Source organism: Adiantum capillus-veneris, chromosome 20 (genome assembly GCF_014529385.1).
Source record: "Adiantum capillus-veneris isolate H3 chromosome 20, ASM1452938v2, whole genome shotgun sequence".
NCBI classification, from domain to species: domain Eukaryota; kingdom Viridiplantae; phylum Streptophyta; class Polypodiopsida; order Polypodiales; family Pteridaceae; genus Adiantum; species Adiantum capillus-veneris.
The window spans coordinates 130,734,170-130,753,284 of NC_140950.1; positions in this window are offsets into that span (position 1 = coordinate 130,734,170).

The window sequence follows — 19,115 nt, forward strand, 5'->3', positions numbered from 1 at the left end:
CTTGAATACTTTAGCTACATCCAAGACATCTTGAAGATTAGCTTTAGAAAGTTTGATATGTTTATCTTTGATGTCAAGTGGTTCAAAGTTATTACCAGCAGCCCTAATGCAACTGTGCGCAAAGACAAGAGTGGATTGATTCAAGTGAACTCTAGGCGAGTTTGGACAGATGTGCGGGATACATTCGTACTTCCGCAACATTGTGAACAAGTTGTGTTCATACACGATCCACTATGGACAGAAGCTAATGAGAATGATCTGTCTAAACCCTGCTGGCTCTTTGGCGTTCAATTTGCTCCACATAGCAAGCAAAAGTGTGTGAAGGATTGGATATTGAGCTCGAAGAGGTGATTCATGAACAAAGCACAAGACAAACTCCAGCTAGATTTTGAGGTGGATGTCAATATTAAGCAATTTTCGGAACCTAGAGATGAGGTGTCAAATAGTGAAGCTGATGTGGAGAGCGATGAAGAAGTAGAGTTCGACGACGAAGATGCAGAAGTACAGATTGAGATAGACATCTTTGGTGCATCAGATCTCATAGAGGATGAGAGATTAACTAATGACTTTTTCTAGGAAACCTTTTGCATGGCTCTTTTTATTAGTCTATAATACACTTTAGATTTTGGTCATTTATGTAACAGTTTCGTTGATTTGTTGTTTGTATTGATTAAGCATTTCTTACATAAACTAACGTAATTTGTGGGTTTTGTTTGTGTATGATTAGCCATGGCTGATGACAATGAGCCCTACTCTTCTAGTTTTAGTTTTCCAGTCACTCCCGCCGGCATGTCACCCGAGCAGATGGGCTCGTTTTTGTCTCAGTTCACACCTGAGAAGATCGCCATGGCACAGCACCTTTGAGGTGCAAGTGGAGGTACCTCTAGACCTACTACGACCGACCAGGGATTTAATATTTACGTAATTACCAAAAAAATTGTGTGATCACAAGGTCTTGTTGAGAGATTTACATAATCACAGTTAACATGATCACAAACACGCCGGTTCAGAGTACCCTGAAAACCCACAAGAAGCCCGTCGGGCTTTTGCGTTTTTCCGCTAGGCCCCACCGAGCTTATGCATTTTCCCTACGGGCCCGCCGGGAAAACCCTAAAGCCTGGCGGGCTGCAACTTAATATGTAGAGGGCCCTAATCGGGCATACTTGGTGTTTTTTGTTGAGCCACACACACACACACACACACACATAGAGAGAGAGAGAGAGATGACCATCTTTGTAGGTACAGAGAGAGAGAGAGAGAGATCAATGACTATATTTGTTGTGGAGCTACCTAGTGTTGCCACAATTATAATGACTACTTGCACGCAAAAAACACACATCATTTGATACACTTACAACCACAAATAGCTCGTAGATGCGTTAGCACACGTACTCCGGTTTGCAAAGAATGCTTGGCATTGTTGTGTAGCTCTCTCCGAGCCAATTGTGATGGTGCATTTGAATCTCCAATGCAATGAGCAAGCAAGAAGTAGCATTAGAGTGAAGCTCACACTCTCTCTCTTTGTCTCTCACACGCGGTCAATGACAACTTAAAACTTTGATTATGAATAATTTCTCTTTACAAAATGACCTAGGTACCTTATATACTAAGGCTACCATAGGTTAAATCAAAATAGAGTTCAAGGGATCAAATGGCTTTGTATTTACAATCTGGAAGTGCCATTGCATGGTACAACTAAAATAGCTACTCATTATAAATGATGTTTTTCACCATAATCCGCATCATATCATAACTATCAAATAATAAGACTTTGGTATGGAAATTGAGTTATGTCGTGTTGTTGACCCATGGGTCAACACTCCCCCCCTCCAAATTCATGTCCTCCCTGACATGACCTCATTGTCAATGTTGGTGCGGTTTTTGTTGCTGTTTTTCTTTCTTGTGATTTATGTCCTTCACATCCAAACCCCAAGTTGCAACATCTGTTGTTGTCATTATAGGGCTATTGCTAGATCTAAATTCAAAAAGAAGCCAATCTCATTCAGCTTGACTCTTATCATCATGGATAGATAAAGCTGCAAATTCATCCATTGGAAGCTGTCTAGTAACTTGATCACAACCTCTTTTTGTTTCCATAAATATGATCACTTTACTTCCATCCATCATTCGCTTCAGTAAATCTGGAAATTTTGAGTATTTCTCATTCTCAAAAACAACTCTACAATCTTTTTTATTTGAGACTCAAAATCCATGTTTGCTAGGGTCTTTTTAATTCTTTGCCTTCTTCGTATCACTTGTGCCAACATTTTTCTCCATTGCTTTCAATTTAATACTGCAGACATAAGAACTAGATGTTCAGTTAAAATAAATAAATAAATATATGTTAGAAAAACAGTCACTAAGAAAGCAATCAAATCTACACAATATGAGATTTGCAATGCACTCTAGTCAATTCCACATATCAACCACATATGTTCTAAGAGAACATACACATTGCAATGCACTCTCTACATGGCATTTTGGATACAAAATAATATGAAATTATCAATGCAATTATAAATATAATGATTAGGTATATATCCTCTGCAATCTGAAAACAATAAGACACAACTATTTTCACATGCTACAAATAATAATCAACATTTGCATTGAAATGATGATAATTATTTGCAAAACACACATGAAAGAAATAATATCGATGATTGACCATCTCATGCACTAACAATCTTTTAATTATAATACATAATTCACTCTCTATATAAACCAATGCATAAAACAAGGCAATGAAATCTTCAATACAGATACACAATTGAGGACTACTTGTACCCAATCAAGGATTGTAACCCCCTTATGCATCCAATTCAATATACAAAAGCTAATTTCACCCAATTAAGGATTATAGCTCTCATATTGTGCAATGGAAATGTATATATCAATTCAAATCTATGATGGTGAAAAGTGAAAGACTTCAAGGATCTTTATATACCGAGTACACTAGTACAGGGCATCCGACCCTTGACTATCAACTCATTATTTGAATATGCTCATCTTCTAAAACCAACTACAACCCTTTTTTGGCGAAATTGGCTCACTGCTGTTGTGCTCTCCCGATGTGCCATCGCCATCGCCCCCTCCCCCCCCCCCCCCCCCCCCCCCCCCTCGCGTGCTGCCCGCTGCCCTCCCTCGCTCTGCCCTCAGCCCCCGCTGCCCCCCGCGTGCTTGTCCCCTCCCGCCTGCCCTCTGCCCCCCCCCTTGCGCTGCCCTATTCCACCCTTTTCGCCCGCCCTCAGCCCCTTGCTGCCGCCGCACGCCCTCAACCTCAGCCCCTGTTGCCACCGCACGCCCTCAGCCCCAACCCGCTTGTTGGGAGAAGAGGGAGAGATCGACCGCTTAAAGTACTCAACATAAGCTTTCAAGCCATCACCATCAAACTGTCCACCTCTTCTTCCAATTTCCAAGCACACACACTCACCTAGACTATGACACACACACACAGTAAAAAGAGAATTGATATAGACAAGCTTGTAAGGAGGTGTAAGAGATGGAGACTAGAATAGAGAGTACACAGCAAAATAACCATAGCTTAAGAGAGTAGAGAAGAGAATCTGCAAGAGAAAGGCCTAAATCTAGCCCCAAACTCCACGGCACCTCTCTTGTGGAGTTGGTATTTAATATATTATTTTTGAGTTTGAGGTGCCAAAAATTGAGGCCCCTCTTTTACAACCACTTCACTTTTGTAAATGAGTGAAGCTCATTAGTTATTGCATGACCCATAAGGGGAGTTTCCACTACAAATATTTACAAAGCCATAGTGGCTTATTAAAATGAGATTCTAAGATACTGTGCAACTATAAAATGGCCAAGAATAATTGCCGTCGCCTCTTCATCAACTCCTCGCATTCCACTCTACAAAATCATCATCAACTCAATTAGTAAAATAAATAGACAGCACATAATTAACCATTACGCCCAGCTATCCCAATTGCAGTTAACCACTACAACAGGAGGGTGCCCAGTCTCGTAACATCCCTCCCACCAGGGATAGCAATTGTCCTTAGTTGCTCAATAGAGAAATCAACTGGACCGTGAGTGATGGAAAGTGTGGAGAAGGTTGGGAAAGTTGCGAAAAAACTTTTCAGGCATCCATTTGGCATCCTCTCTAGGGTGGCCCTTGAAAGTCAAAAGGTAACGGTTATAAACCATTCCAGTGTGTGTAGTGGTGGTCTCATGGTCAACTATTTTGTCAGGGATGAGTTGCTCTTCTTGGTCTACAAGTGAAGGTGGGTCTTCGTAAATGTGGTGTGTAGGTAGGGGTCCTCTGAATGGTCGTAAAAGACTAATGTGAAATGCATTGTGAATGTGCCAATGTGAAGGTAATTCTAAACGAAAAGAAACATCATTAATGACAGCTGAAATTTTGAAAGGTCCATAAAAACGAGGAGCAAGCTTAACAAAGACATTAGTCTCAACACTTTTGATCCTTCGTTTTTCGATGCGAAGTAAAACATGATCACCTTCTTTGAATTGGTGTGCCTTGCGGTGCTTGTTAGCATGCTTGGTGTAAAGTTCTTGTGAGTGTTTAATGGCAGAATGCACACTTGCATAAATATCATGAAAGTTAGTAGTGAAATCATCAGCGGCAGGCACAACATTAGAAAGACGTGAAGCAGGAGTAGGAAGTGAGTGACCGTATACAATTTCAAAGGGAGATTTACCCGTGGCAGTGTGAGTGGTGTTGTTGTATGCAAATTGCAAAATATGTAAGTAGTCATCCCATTTCTTAGGTTGAGAGGAAACATAAGCCTTCAACAAGTCAATAATAGTGCGGTTGGTGACTTCGGTTTGACCATTAGATTCAGGATGAAATGCAGAAGTAAAGTCAAGTGTAGTGCCAAGATTTTCAAATACAGTAGTCCAAAAAGCACTACAAAATTTTGAGTCATGATCGGAAACAATCACTTTAGGCAAACCATGATGTGGAAAAACAGTCTTCAGAAACAAAAGTGCAGCTTGATGTGCTGTGAGTGTTTTCTTACACGGAACAAAATACGCTTGTTTAGAGAAACGATCAATAATAGTCCATATCATGTCATGTTTGTGCATTGTGAGTGGGAAACCAGTAACAAAATCCATGGAAATATGTTCCCAAGGTCTTTCAGGAATGGGGAGAGGATGTAAAAGTCCCAATTTCTTACCTGTAGCTGCTTTGATTGTTTGACAAATCAAACAAGTTGACACATATTGTTTAACATCCATTCTCATAGCAGGCCAATAGAAATCACGACATAAATTTTGCAAAGTTGCACCAAATCCTCTATGTCCAGCATAAGGTGGTTTGTGCAATTCTTCAATTATTAATGTACGAAAAGATTTAGTCACACACAATTTTTGTTTGAAATAAAGGAAGTTTTCTTGAATAGTGTATTCGAGAAATGTGTGTACAGAATTATCAAGCATGTGCAACCATGTCGTTTTGAAGTCATCGTCATGTGCATAAGTGTCAGGCATAGTGTCAAATGAAGTTCCCGTAATGGTTGATAGATGATTAAGTGAGGGTCGTCTACTCAAAGCATCGGCTACAACGTTTTCTTTACCAGGTTGGTATTGAATGTTGGGCTGAAAACTTTGAATAAAAGCAGCCCACTTAATATGTCTATCATCTATTAAAGGCTGAGAAAGTAAATATTTGATACTTTGTTGATCAGTTTTAATGATCAAGTCAGTACCCATTACATAGTGTTTCCAGATTTTCAATGCATGTACCACAGCAGTCAATTCTTTATCATAAGTACTGAACTTTATTTCAGACGGTTTGAATTTACGACTTTCGAAAGCGATGGGATGGTTATCTTGCATAAGGACTGCACCGATACCTTTACCACTAGCATCAGTGACTACCACAAAGAATGGTCGTTCAAAATCAGGCAATTGCAATACAGGTGCATTAGTCAAAGCATGTTTAAGTGCATTAAATGAGCTTTCTTGCAAATCAGTCCGATCCATTCATAAGGCGTGTTTTTCTTCAACAAGAGAGTCAAATAATGTGCTTTGTAAGCAAAATTACGAACAAATTTCTTGTAATAGCTGCAAAGACCAAGAAAAGATCGTAGCTCATGCAAGTTTTTGGGTCTAGGCCAGGATTGAATGGCTTCAATTTTCTTTGGATCGACATGAATTCCTTTACCCGATACAATATGTCCCAAATATTCAATTTCAGATTGGAAAAATGAACTCTTTTCAGGATTCAAATACAAGTGATTTTGTGCAAGCAGATCAAATACACGTGTTAAATGTTGCTTATGGTCTTCTTCAGATTTACTGAATACCAAAATGTCATCAAAAAATACAATCACAAAATCTTGATGGTCAATGAAAATTCGATTCATCATGCGTGTGAATGTAGCTGGTGCATTTGTCAAACCAAATGACATGACAAGAAATTCATAGTGCCCAGTTTGTGTTCTGAAAGCAGTTTTGTAGACATCATGTTCAAACATTTTGACTTGGTGATATCCTGATTTAAGGTCAATTTTGCTAAAGATGTTTGCCCCTTTCAGTTTGTCTAGTAGATCATCCACTCTAGGAATAGGAAACCTATTCTTAATGGTGATCTTGTTTAAAGCCCTGTAGTCAATACACATACGAAATGTTCCATTTTTCTTTTTGACAAGAAGTACTGGAGCTCCGTATGGTGAACTACTAGGTCGGATTAGGCCTCGGTCAAGTAAATCAGTGATTTGAGTTTGTATTTCCCTGTGTACGGTAGGATTTACACGATAAGGTGCTCTACAAGGAGGTTCACTACCCGGTATGATGTCAATTTGGTGGTCTTATGGGCGTGATGGTGGAATTCCAGGTGGGAGATCATGCATGAAAAAATCTTTAAATTGTGAGAGAAATTCATCGTGTGTGGAGTTACGTGAAGTTTCAGTTTCAACAGAAATTTGATTTACTAATACTAGATATGTTTTCCCCTGTTTTCGAATTGCTCGTTTGGCTTGAGTGTGAGAGAGGAGTGGAAATTTTTGATGTGCCAGTGTTGCTTGGATGGAGAATTTTTTATTATTATGAGTGAGAGACATTGTACGTGTTTTATAATTAATCAACGGGTCAAATTCATGACAAAATGGCATTCCCAAAATCATATCGAGTCCATGCAATGGTGCTACCAAAAATGTACGTGCTTGTGTGAATTCACCAATGCAAACTTCAACAGTGACTTGAGTTTTACAATTAAAACGTTGATTATTAAAAACAGTTTTGACCTTGTGGGGTGATGAAATTTCAAAGAGTGATAGTTGTTGTGCCAATCGTGTGGAAATGAAATCATGGCTACTACCATCATCTAGCAGAATGGTGACATTTTCACCCTTAACAGTGCCTTGCACTTTAAAAAAAGTGTGAGGAGATATAGGAGTACCTGAGGATGGGTTGTCATCGTTATCATAATCAGGATCATATCCCTCACCGTAGTTAACTTCCACTTCATTGTCGTCGGGTGTAGCATCTTCGATGAGGTTAAGAGTAGCTCCGTTGGGGCGGTTGTTGTTGAAGGGTTTTTGACTTGAATTCCTGTTGACTCCATTTGAATGGCCATTGGATTGACCATTGCCCTTAGCATGACCATTTGGGCACTTATCTGCATAGTGACCATACTGAAAGCATTTAAAACACTTCACCTTTTTGTTACCATTAGAATTTGGAGGAAAACGCTGGTTGAAAGGATGTTGGTCGCCTCGTTGCTGAGTGTTGTTGTGGTTGTTGCTCGTATGAGGTTGAGCAGTGGCAGGAGGATTGTCAAATCTTCGTCTTTTGAAAAAGGTACGGCTTTGGTGTTTGCTTCTATCAGAGTTAGGAGAGAAAGGAGGTCTCTTGTTGCGGTTAGTGTTAGCAGGTTGATCAGTGTGAGAGGAATGTCCACCTTTCTTCTTTTCTGCGTTGAGAGCCAAGTTAATGGCCTTTGACAGAGAATCTGGTTCGAACATATCTACCTCAGCACTAATTTGTAGTGCCAAGCCTGATATGTACTTTCGCTTCAATTTCCTGCGACTAACATGTTCAATAGCTTGCAATTGAATTAGACAATTCCAAAAACGGTCAGTGTAACCCTGTACATCTTCATTTCTACCCTGTCGAATTAAATCCCATTGACGTCGTGATTTAGCTTTGTATTGTGTTGGCAAAAATTGGGGTAAAAACACTTTTTTGAATGCATTCCAGGTGCGTGGTCTTCTTCCATGTTGTTTGGTGGCGTTCCACCACAGTGCAGCGCTGCTAGTGAGATGATTGGATGCACACTTTACCATTTCACGCTCGGGAAAGTCTTCATCATGAAAGTAGTCATCTAACTGACTAACCCATGCTAGAACCGTGCTAGCATCTTTAGTGCCATCAAAATCTTTGAAAGTGAAGGCTTTTCTGCTAATTTTGTTTTTCTTGGGTGCCGGTGCAGATTCGGTGCGTGCAGAATGTAATAATTTATCTTCAAGTTCTTGCCTTCGCATGCGTTCATATGTGAGTGACTGCTGCAAATTTTGAAGTTGCTCTGCAATCGTGGGTGCATGAGGAAGATGTGCCATGATTGCGTGCTTTTCTTTTTCTTTTTTCTTTTTTTTTATTTTTTTGTATTTTTTTTCTTTCTTTTTCTTAAAAAAATAAATAATTAAATGGTAATGCTTAAAAAGGCTATTTGGTGATATTCACAGATGCAATATGCAGAATAAAATAAAATAAATAACAGAAATGTAATGTACTTAGCTGAAAAAGAGCGGTGGCATCCAGTCCAGAATGGCGATGCGCTAGGAAATTGCCAGAGAATAGACAGTCCGACGGTGTGTCACCGAGCCAGTTGAATTTCGTGGCACCCGATCTCCCGTATCTCAAAAGCAATGGCAATCAGCAATCCCGAAAGACAGCCGAAGATTTTTTTTATTTTTATTTTTTTGAAGGTTGGCGGCCCAAGAATTCTTAATGAAGGGCGGAGTATGTGATTTTTACGGTTGTGTTTGTAGTGGTGCCGACCAAGGGGTGCAAGGCTTACTAATTGTGTCCAAAGCCAAAGTGTTGAGGATATTGAAAGGGTGTTTGTCTTCTTTAAAGGTTATTAAGCTTGAAGATGAAATGGACGGCTGACCAGTGAAATACCTCTTTGAGCTTAACTTTAAGTCTTTGAAGTTAACTTTAACTTTTAAGTTTGCATGGGATTCTGTGGAAGAACAACTCAAGCCAAAAAAAATTGAGATGGCAACCTCTAGAAGTTTTCCAGGCTACAAGACAAAAGCAAGAATTGATGCATAAACTAAGCCAATACTTTTGACAGTATTTTCTGCAGCTTTTGATGAGGTTGACATTTAGCTTTTCTTGTGTGCAGGAGGGTGTTCTCGCAGATTGTTCTCATCCGTATCTTCATGTATACGCAAGCTTAGCGAGTGCTTAAATTTAACCGTTGAACATACTAGTTCTTGATCGTCTTGAAGCCGAAATTGAAAATTGATTGCCGATTAGCCACCAATTAACAATCGAGTTTTTTCTTCTGTGAACTCGATCAATTATACTTTGAATTTCCACGAACCCTTGAATCCTTGAATTGCAAAGTCGATGAATTGCAATTGGGGTTTTGTCGATTAGAGAAAACTCCTTCTTAAAACTGAAATCTGGTGCCGATTAATCCTCGAACATGAGGCTCTGATACCACTGTTGGGAGAAGAGGGGGAGATCAACCGCTTAAAGTACTCAACATAAGCTTTCAAGCCATCACCATCAAACTGTCCATCTCTTCTTCCAATTTCCAAGCACACACACTCACCTAGACTATGACACACACACACAGTAAACAGAGAATTGATATAGACAAGCTTGTAAGGAGGTGTAAGAGATGTGTAAGAGATGGAGACTAGATTAGAGAGTACACAGCAAAATAACCATAGCTTAAGAGAGTAGAGAAGAGAATCTGCAAGAGAAAGGCCTAGATCTAGCCCCAAACTCCACGGCACCTCTCTTGTGGAGTTGGTATTTAATATATTATTTTTGAGTTTGAGGTGCCAAAAATTGAGGCCCCTCTTTTACAACCACTTCACTTTTGTAAATGAGTGAAGCTCATTAGTTCTTGCATGACCCATAAGGGGAGTTTCCACTACAAATATTTACAGAGCCATAGTGGCTTATTGAAATGAGATTCTAAGATACTGTGCAACTATAAAATGGCCAAGAATAATTGCCGTAGCCTCTTCATCAACTCCCCGCATTCCACTCTACAAAATCATCATCAACTCAATTAGTAAAATAAATAGACAGCACATAATTAACCATTACGCCCAGCTATCCCAATTGCAGTTAACCACTACAACAGGAGGGTGCCCAGTCTCGTAACACCGCTTTATCCCCCCCCCCCGACTCAGCCCTTTCAATCATCAGTTTGGGCCCTCTGCCTCGGTTGCTCCCTGCAGATTCGGCACTTTAGGCAGTTGTTCCAACTCCTTGGAGCAGTGTTGGTGCGCCCTTTTGCAGCATCCTTCCGTCATCCTCTTCTTACGCCACAGCAGTAGACATAGATGGAGGCTCCAGCTTCGCCATAGAGGGACTCGCTAGAAGCCCCCTCGCCCGACCCCACTGAGCCCACCGTTCGACTTGCTCTCTCGCCTACAGAGCAAGCGAGCCTTGCCGCCGAGGTAGAGCGATTGCAGGCGACCTCGGTCATCTACAAGATTCTCGGCACCCGACCTAGCAGAGGAGAGCTGCGAGACCTTCTCCTGGCCCGCCTTCTCGCAGAGGTGGGAAAGATTTTGGATGTCCAGATTCTCGGACGAGGCTACTATCAGATCGAGTTTGAGTCCACCGAGATGGTGTCAAAGGTCATAGCTATGAGTCCACTGGCCATCCGAGCCTCACATGCCCACTTTCGACAGTGGCGACATGGTTTTGACCCAGCTTCGGATGTTCTAGTAGAGGAGGCAGACATCCCCATCTGAGTCTGCTTTCCGGGTTTACGGAGGGAATACCTACCACTTCTTTCCAGGATCGGTTCCACCATTGGGATTGTCCTGGAGATACCTCGCACGACAGCATCAGTAGCTGCCAAGGCGGCTGGCATTCCCTCAGTTCGAGTTTTGGTTAGAGATACCCACACACTCCCGAAGGTTATCCTTCTACCTCGGGTGAGTGGGGGTTGGTTTCGACAGAGTGTGGAGTACTCAGGCCTCCCGAACCATTGCTTCATTTGCCGCCAGATGGGCCATCTAGCGAAGGCCTATCCAAGGAGGAGGCCGTGACCTGCACCACAGCCTCAGCCCCAGCCTGCCAGGGCTGGCCCGTAGCCACAGCCAACGGCACAGCGTACAGATGCAGAGCCACCCTCTAAGCCTGGGCCTCCAGCGGAGGAGGGGTGGCAGCAGGACCGTGGCCGCCGACGCCAGGGGCCACAGCATCAGCCTGGCACTCAGAGTGGCCCTCAAGTGCCGAATCAGTAGCAGTGGGCTCCCACGGGGAACCGTTTTGGTCCTCTTAATCAGGAGGAGATCCCTACGCCAGCCTCCACCTCCGCTTCTCCCTCGATAGTCGCAACCCCCCCATAGTTCCCTCCCTTTGCCTCATCCTCCCCGCCTTCTACTCCGTCGCCTCTCCACCCCACCCCTCTATCTATGTCGCCGCATCCCGCCCGTCTTCTCCTCCTCTCGCCCCGACTCCCTCTCCTCCTCCTGCTCCAGTTCCTCAGTCGGCTGAGGCGACTAGTCCCTCTCCGGTGGCTAGGAGATCTCTTGGCAGCTCTTTTTCCACGAGTCGCCTAGCACGAGAGGGTCAACCCTTCTTGCAGCCTCCTCTGCAGATTCAGACATCCTCCCTTGCATCCATCCCTCGTGGGCTGACGAGCATTGACATCAGACGCCGTTGGAACTTCTTCGACTACGGGTTCACTTGTTTTCTCAGTGACTCCGCAGCAGACCATGAGGCAGCCTGTTTCAGGGTCCATGTTTTGTTCCTCGCCGCTAGGGGGTCAGAGGCCCTGGACTCAGCAGTTGGTTTCTCCTTCCCCCTCTGTGGTAGGACCGAGACAGAGTGGTCCCTTGACTCAGTGGTGGGATGGTTGCATACACAGGTTTTAGAGTTCTCTCACCACATGGGAGAACTTGGAGTTACAGATATGCTGCAGACTTTGTGGCCATTGGCCAAGTTTGCGGTGACACCCCTAGACTCAGCAGGATGTAGACACATTGTGGTGTACTTATTTGCTGATACGCAGTGTTTGCCTTGCTATGTATACATTCATGAGGTCTCTTGGACAGAGGAGGTTGCGCTACGTACGGCTCGCTCTGCTTGGGCTTGGGCTAGGCACTCACTACAGTCACACCGATCTAGAGGCCGCTCGGATACGGATTACTCCCCATCCAAGCCTGCGTTGAAGATAGCCCGTCTTGCTGCTGCGGCAGCATCTGTTCTCTCTCGCTCCCCATGAGGATCGTCTCATGGAATGTGCAGGGACTAGGTGGGCCCAATTTTCAGTGACAGCGGGGCCGATTTCGTCTGGAGCTTCAGTGTTTCCTTGTGGGAGGAGAGATTGATCTCCTTATGCTTCAGGAGCACCATCTGTGTGAGAGCCGCATTCGGCGTTGTGGTCAGATCTTGCGTGGACGGTATGATACCTTTTGGTTAGCTGCTTTTGGACCTGGAGGCATCCAGGGAGGGGTATGTATGACTATTGCGGACTCATTGCAGCAGGACATTGTAGGCAGAGGGATTATTGTGTCAGGCAGGGCTCAGATGATGACTATGCAGGTTCAGGGTGGCCTTGTGGGCTTCCTGAACATCTATGCGCTCAATGTGGCGAGTGCTCGTGCAGAGTTTTGGTCACAGATTGTTGAGTCTTTGCCGCAGGCCGGTCATTGGTGTATAGGAGACATGTTGGAGGACCCTTCTGACAGGATTGGTGGCAGCCATGCTACTGTGCATGGAGTCGAGTTGGCTGCTTGGGAGAGGTTTTGTATGACTTTGAGGGTCTCGGATACATGGCAGCACTAAGGTTTTGTGAGGTCCCCAAACAGTCTTTCCTTCACTAGATCGGACCACAGAGTGGGAGGAGTGAATCTATCGTGGATAGATTGCTTCTACACTAGTGACCACTTCAGTGACTTGGGGGGTTCAGTGGGCATCCTTGCAGGGACTTCCTTCTCGGACCATGCACCATTGATCCTCACAGTGGCAGACAGGCAGAGGAGTGGGAGCACAATGCTCCGCATCCCAGAGAGGGTCTTGTTGGACTCATCACTCAGAGAGAGGGTAGAGGCTCTCTAGACAAAGGGTATGGACGGACAGGATTCACCTGCAGACAGAGTGGCCTCAGGCCTAGCTCAACTTAGCCACTTTTTTCTTCAGGAGTCTCTGGATCGCCGGGCTGTAGAGAGAGAGACGGAGCAGTGTCTCAGACGGGGCATTGCTTCACTCCAGAGGATGCAGGAGCAGCATCCAGACAGTCCATGGTTGGAGGAGCAGTTACAGCAGGCTCTACAGGAGCTTGCTAGCACAGAGGAGAGGCGTCATGAGTTTGCCTTCCACAGACAGGCATCTCAGTGGACTCAGGTGGGTGACAGAGTGACTATTACTTTTTTGAGACAGTGGGGCCTCGGCATTCACATGCCAAGGTCAGTCAGTTGAGGAGGCCCGATGAGTCAGTTGCTTGTGAGCCCAAGGATATGCGTGCAGTCGCTACTGAATTCTACCATGAGTTACTGTCGGTTGAGCCTCAGTCAGAGCGGCAGGATGCATGCAGGGAGCAAGTTTGGGCAGAGATGGCATGTCTTGTGATAGAGGAGATGCGCCAGAGGCTAGAGATGCCACTTCAGCTTGAGGAGCTGCACACAGCTTTGAGGGCCCTTCCTCGTGGTAGCCGTCCAGGTGAGGATGGGTTGACTCCCAGCTTTTTCTTGGAGTACTGGGACCTGCTTGGCCCAGATCTTTGTAGTGATTTTCAGTACATTTTGCACACAAGAGTGATGCCTGACAGCATGAGTGAGGGCTTGATCTACCTCATTCCTAAGGAGGGTGGCTCCTTGGATGAGATTCGCGCCCCATCACCATCCTCAACTCAGCCTACAAAATTCTTGCCAAGGCTCTGAGTTTGAGGATTCAACCACTTTTAGAGAGCCTTATACATGGGACTCAGACAGGTTTTGTCAAGGAACGTAGTATCCTTGACAACATCTTTACTTTCTGGGAGGCTTCTGCCCTGGCACGGCTCCGTGGTGAGGACCTTGTGATACTTCTTCTTGATTTTGAGAAGGCCTACGACCGAGTTGACTAGGACTTTCTAGAGGGCACTCTTTGTAGGATGGGCTTCTCAGATGCTTGGATCAGAGGGGTGTCATCTTTGTACAGGCAGGCTCACAGACAGGTGCTTTTGGTAGGGGGGAGAGGTGTGCGCTTCATGCTCACACGCTCGGTTAGACAGAGCTGCCCTCTTGCCCCCTTTCTCTTTCTGTTCTATGCGGAGGCGATGAGCAGATTTTTGGTGTCACAGCAGGTTGGTCTTCGGGGCTTAGCACTCCCTATTCGGGGAGAGAAGCTACTGGACGCTAAGGTTGCCGATGACTCAGCCTTGTACTTAGATGGCCAAGAGGCCAATCTTCACAGATGTGAGCAGGCTTTGGAGACCTTCTGTTGTGCATCGGGCGCACTGATCAACTGGAGAAAGACAGTGGCTTTCTCGGTTGGTAGTGCTCATATGCCAGATTGGATGCCAGGAGAGGGTTTCAGGTGGATTCCCCCAGGGACTGCAGTTCGATACTTGGGTTGTCAGGTTGGTTTGGACTTGTCTCCCGAGCAGCAGATTGCTCCTCTTCTCCTGTCCATCAGGAGAAAACTGTTACATTGGAGCTCAACACGTCTGTCTCGCTGGCTGGTAGAGTAGTAGTTTCCAACCAGGTAGCTGTTGGCGACTATGTGGTACATGACCTCCTACTGGATCTTCTCGAGTTCTTGTATCAGCTAGGTAGTCATCACGCTTCCTTGTTCTCAGGGAGGGCTTGGGATCATTGATCCATCACAGCAAAGCAGAGCCCTTCTAGGGAAGTTCATAGTTAGAGGACTTCTTCCAAGTCAGGAGCCCTGGAAGGAGTTCTTGTTGCAGAGGCTTTGTGCCAGGGTGCCTCATTCAAGAGGCCCTTGGCAACCTTCGACCAGATGGATCTTTACAGAGATGCGCCAAGTTGGTTTGAGTAGGAGACTGGAGGACCGTTTCTCTATGAGTTTGCTTCGTTCTTGGGAGCTCCTACGGCGTGGCCTAGAGCAGTGACAGCCGATGTGCATGGAGGAGCGCCTACTGCAGCCCCTCATCTAGAACCCCATGGTTAGCACTCAGAGAGGCCACTTGGTTGGTAGTCGACCTCATGTTTCTTGGGGTCCCATGGCAGCAGGTCCAGCGCGCTCTCTAGGTGACTGGCTAGAGTTCACAGGTTTGTTAGAGGAGGTACAGGGTTTCCAGCTGCAGGGCATGAGAGGGGTGCAGAGCATGTGTCAGGACATCTCAGAGTCGGTTTCAGTTGAGTGGCTCAAGCCTCTCGAGCCAGTAGCACCCCGATGGATGGGAGCCTTCACACGACTGGAGGTTCTCGTTTCAGTCAGGGCCTGCTCAGAGACTGTCCCAGCCCTATTCTTCGAGCTTCAGGGTGGGGGACGACTACAACAAGTTGTAGTAGAGGCCCTATAGGTAGCAGAGTGTTGTTTCAGAGGATCCGAGTTGTGGGCATCTGTGGGAGGACTTGCGTCATAGACCCTGACCCATAGACCCTGACCCAGCAACTCTTGAGACTGGACACTCGAGGCTTTGGGCTTGGGAGTACTATCCACTGGCACGAGTACAGTGGGATCCTGGAGAGTGGCTATGGAGGGACCCCTTCTCTTCTGCAGACCACCCAGGAGTCCCCTTCTTTCAGTACACTGTTCGGCTTGGACGGCACATACTAGCAGCAGAGAGAGAGGCCCTCCCCGCTGCAGCACGTCATTGGCAGGAGGAGGGTCTCACCGTCGAGTTCTTGGTAGACTTTTGGGAGATGTTGTGGGACTCCAGACAGCCGAGGCGAGTCACCTTGTTTCAGTGGCTGGTCGCACATAGAGCCACAACAGCAGGGAGCTGGCTAGTCCATAGTGGTCTCTCGGCCACATGTGCAGCTTGTGACGATTTGGTGGAGAGTCAGCATCACTGTCTTTGGGACTGTCCCTCGGCCTAGCAGGTGTGGCTACGAGTTCTTCGGCTGATGCTTGCTCTCTCCACGGCTCGACAGTACACTTGGGGGGTAGCGGCTTGGTCCACCCTCACGGGCCCAGCACGTCAGTTTGACCTATCTTTCAGCAAGATGATAGTGATGCAAGGGGGACGTCCTACACTCCAACCTGCTACAGAGCTTACTCCACAGGAGTGGTGCAGTGAAAGAAAGAAGTGTTGGGAGCTCATCAGTGGCCTGACACTTTGGTTCATCTCGTGGGCCCGCTGTTTCCGAATCTTTGAGGCTCGCCCTGTGCCACCAACAGAGACTGTTCGTGACTTTTGGCTAGAGCTCATCCATACTCTCAGAGAACAGCTTGAGGGACAACAGGGCAGCTCCGATCGCATGCGGGAGCACTACGAGGGTTTCCTTCGACTTTGGCACCCTAGGCCTTTCTACACCATAGTCCAGGGGGTGCTCAGATGGCACTACTGTCCACCTGTGTGGCTCTTCCCTCCTCCCATCTCTTGATTTAGCCTCATTGTATATATGTTGTTTTTTCATTGGGAGAGTCTCCCCATCATGCTTGTTGTAGCCCTCTCTTGCAGAGGAGGTTGTAGCCCTATGGGCAGTTTTCATTAACTAATAGAAGGATCTTTTTCTTTTTTTAAAAAAACTGCAACCCTTTTATGGACCAATGGCTTCGTCACAATGAGCATGACTCTCCAAATTCTCAATTGTTTTGGTTTCGTACCTTTATGTTCGGTGAAGGGTTTAAATATTTTTTAGAAGTGGTTACCGAATTAAGAATCACGTTTGGCCCAAAAAAGGACCTGTGACTCTGTAACCTTAGGTCAATTCACAAGGAAATGACTATACCCGGCGCTCGGATATACTCCCAGGGATTTACCTAGTTAAAATGCCAAAGTAAGAAGAGGTTTACTATATACAGTCGGGCCCGCGGGTTTTTTCATTTTCCCATCGGGCCCGCTGAGAAAACCCTATAGCCCGGAGGGGGCCGTCGGGAAAGTAAAAAAGCCTGATGGACCTACCGGCTCTATTGGTTTCTGCAGGTCACCATCAAGATCACGTTAACAATTGACGTGATCGCGTGATTTTCTTGTGTAAATACTAGAGTTATTAACGTAATCACACGATCATGATTACGTCAATGAAATCCCTGCGGCCGACCCTACGTCAGAGACTAGTGTGGTCCCTACACCAAGCGGCCCGACACCTCAGTTTAGTGTGCCCCCTACGCCTAGGAATCGTTTTTCCTCTACACCAATGGGTGGTTCATCCTCGAGACGACGTCGTCATTGTTCTAGAGGCGGTGGTTGCTGTGGTAGAGGTTCTACCAATGCATCCACACCATCGAGAGAGCTCCCATCACTCTCTTCAGAAGATAATTCACCGATGGGCACACCACATACACCTTGGGGATCACACGAGCATGATCCTAGCAAGGTGTACAAGAGCAAGGATGGGGTTGTTGTGGCAAATAGGGTGGGAAATGAAATGCGACACAGGATTCGACAGCTCTGTACGATTCAATTTGGTCATACAGTGATGGAGATTTGGGAAAATCTCGATCTAGAGAGAAAGAATTACATTGTCGACACCATTCAGAGAGAGTACAGGCCGGCAGAGGGGTACAACAAGGTCTCAAACGCCTGGATTTTGAGCGTGGCGAGGTCCACTATGTCACACCATCGTTTAGAGACCAGAGATAGATTCAACGACGGCGATCCCAAGCCGGCATGGTTGGACTCACAATGGAATTGCAGGAGAGACACAAGACACTCCCAGTAGATTTCAGCAGAAGAGAGATACAGCCAAAGCACGTTTCGAGTCTGTTGGAGCATCACATCTTGGGAGTGGAGGCTACGATACGCTTCGACATGAGTTTGTAAGTATTATACGTATGCTTTAAATTATTGATAATATATATGTTATTTGAAGATGTATCTAATGATTAAACGAATAATTTTGCAAGAAGTTGCTGTGAAGCACCTTCCGACACGCCAAGAGGAGAAGTATGGGTACAAGCATGAACTTGTGGCCCATTTGACCCAGCTAGAGGAGGAGGGAGAGGATGTCGATTGGGAGGCATTACCATGAGGTCTTCTTTTGTAGTACTTATATTTATAGTTTATGGTTATGTTTATGATATGGTTAAGGTTTGACAGTCAACTTAAGTTTATGGTTTATGGTTATGGTTGTGCAAGGTTATGGTTTTGGCAATCGTGCTATGGTTATGGTTTTGTTTTTGGTTCAGGTGATGGTGATAACCGTTTTTTGGCTCTTTGTAATTGCCACAGTGAGTTACCTCACCCTACCAAAATCACCCAAACACTGTGGCTATCCCTACCATTTCACTGTACATAGGCGTGCGTGAGTCACGGGACTTTTCCCATATCTTCTTTAAAAACCCTCAATTAGCTAGTCATTGGGCTAGTTGAGCCAAAAAAATAAAAAAAATAAAAAAAATAAAAAATATAAGTATATTATGGCCCATGCGTATGTAAATATTTCTTTGTATATAGGGCCTAAATAAAAGATTTTTTCATAATTATTTTGGTATTTATTTAAATATTTCTACCTAGGTGTGTGTTATTTATGCTCTGTACTCTTTATTCCATATAGAAATATTTTCATGTAAGCTTCTCTTATATTTGGTGTAACTCCACCCCAACAAAAATCCAAAAAAACTAGTTTTATTTATGTGTATATTTTTTCACTAGTGTGATTTTTCCCTTCCTACATCTATTTTGTCTTTTTTCTATAAAAAATTAGAACACCAAAAATATTTATCTTTTTATGGTAGCCTCATAATGAGAGAGATTTCTTTTGACCCCTTTATATTTTTTCCACTTATATTATTTATATTTGACATGTACATATTTTTTAGACCCCTCAATATTTGATTTTCTTAGTTGTACTATTCACTTATATCATAATCTC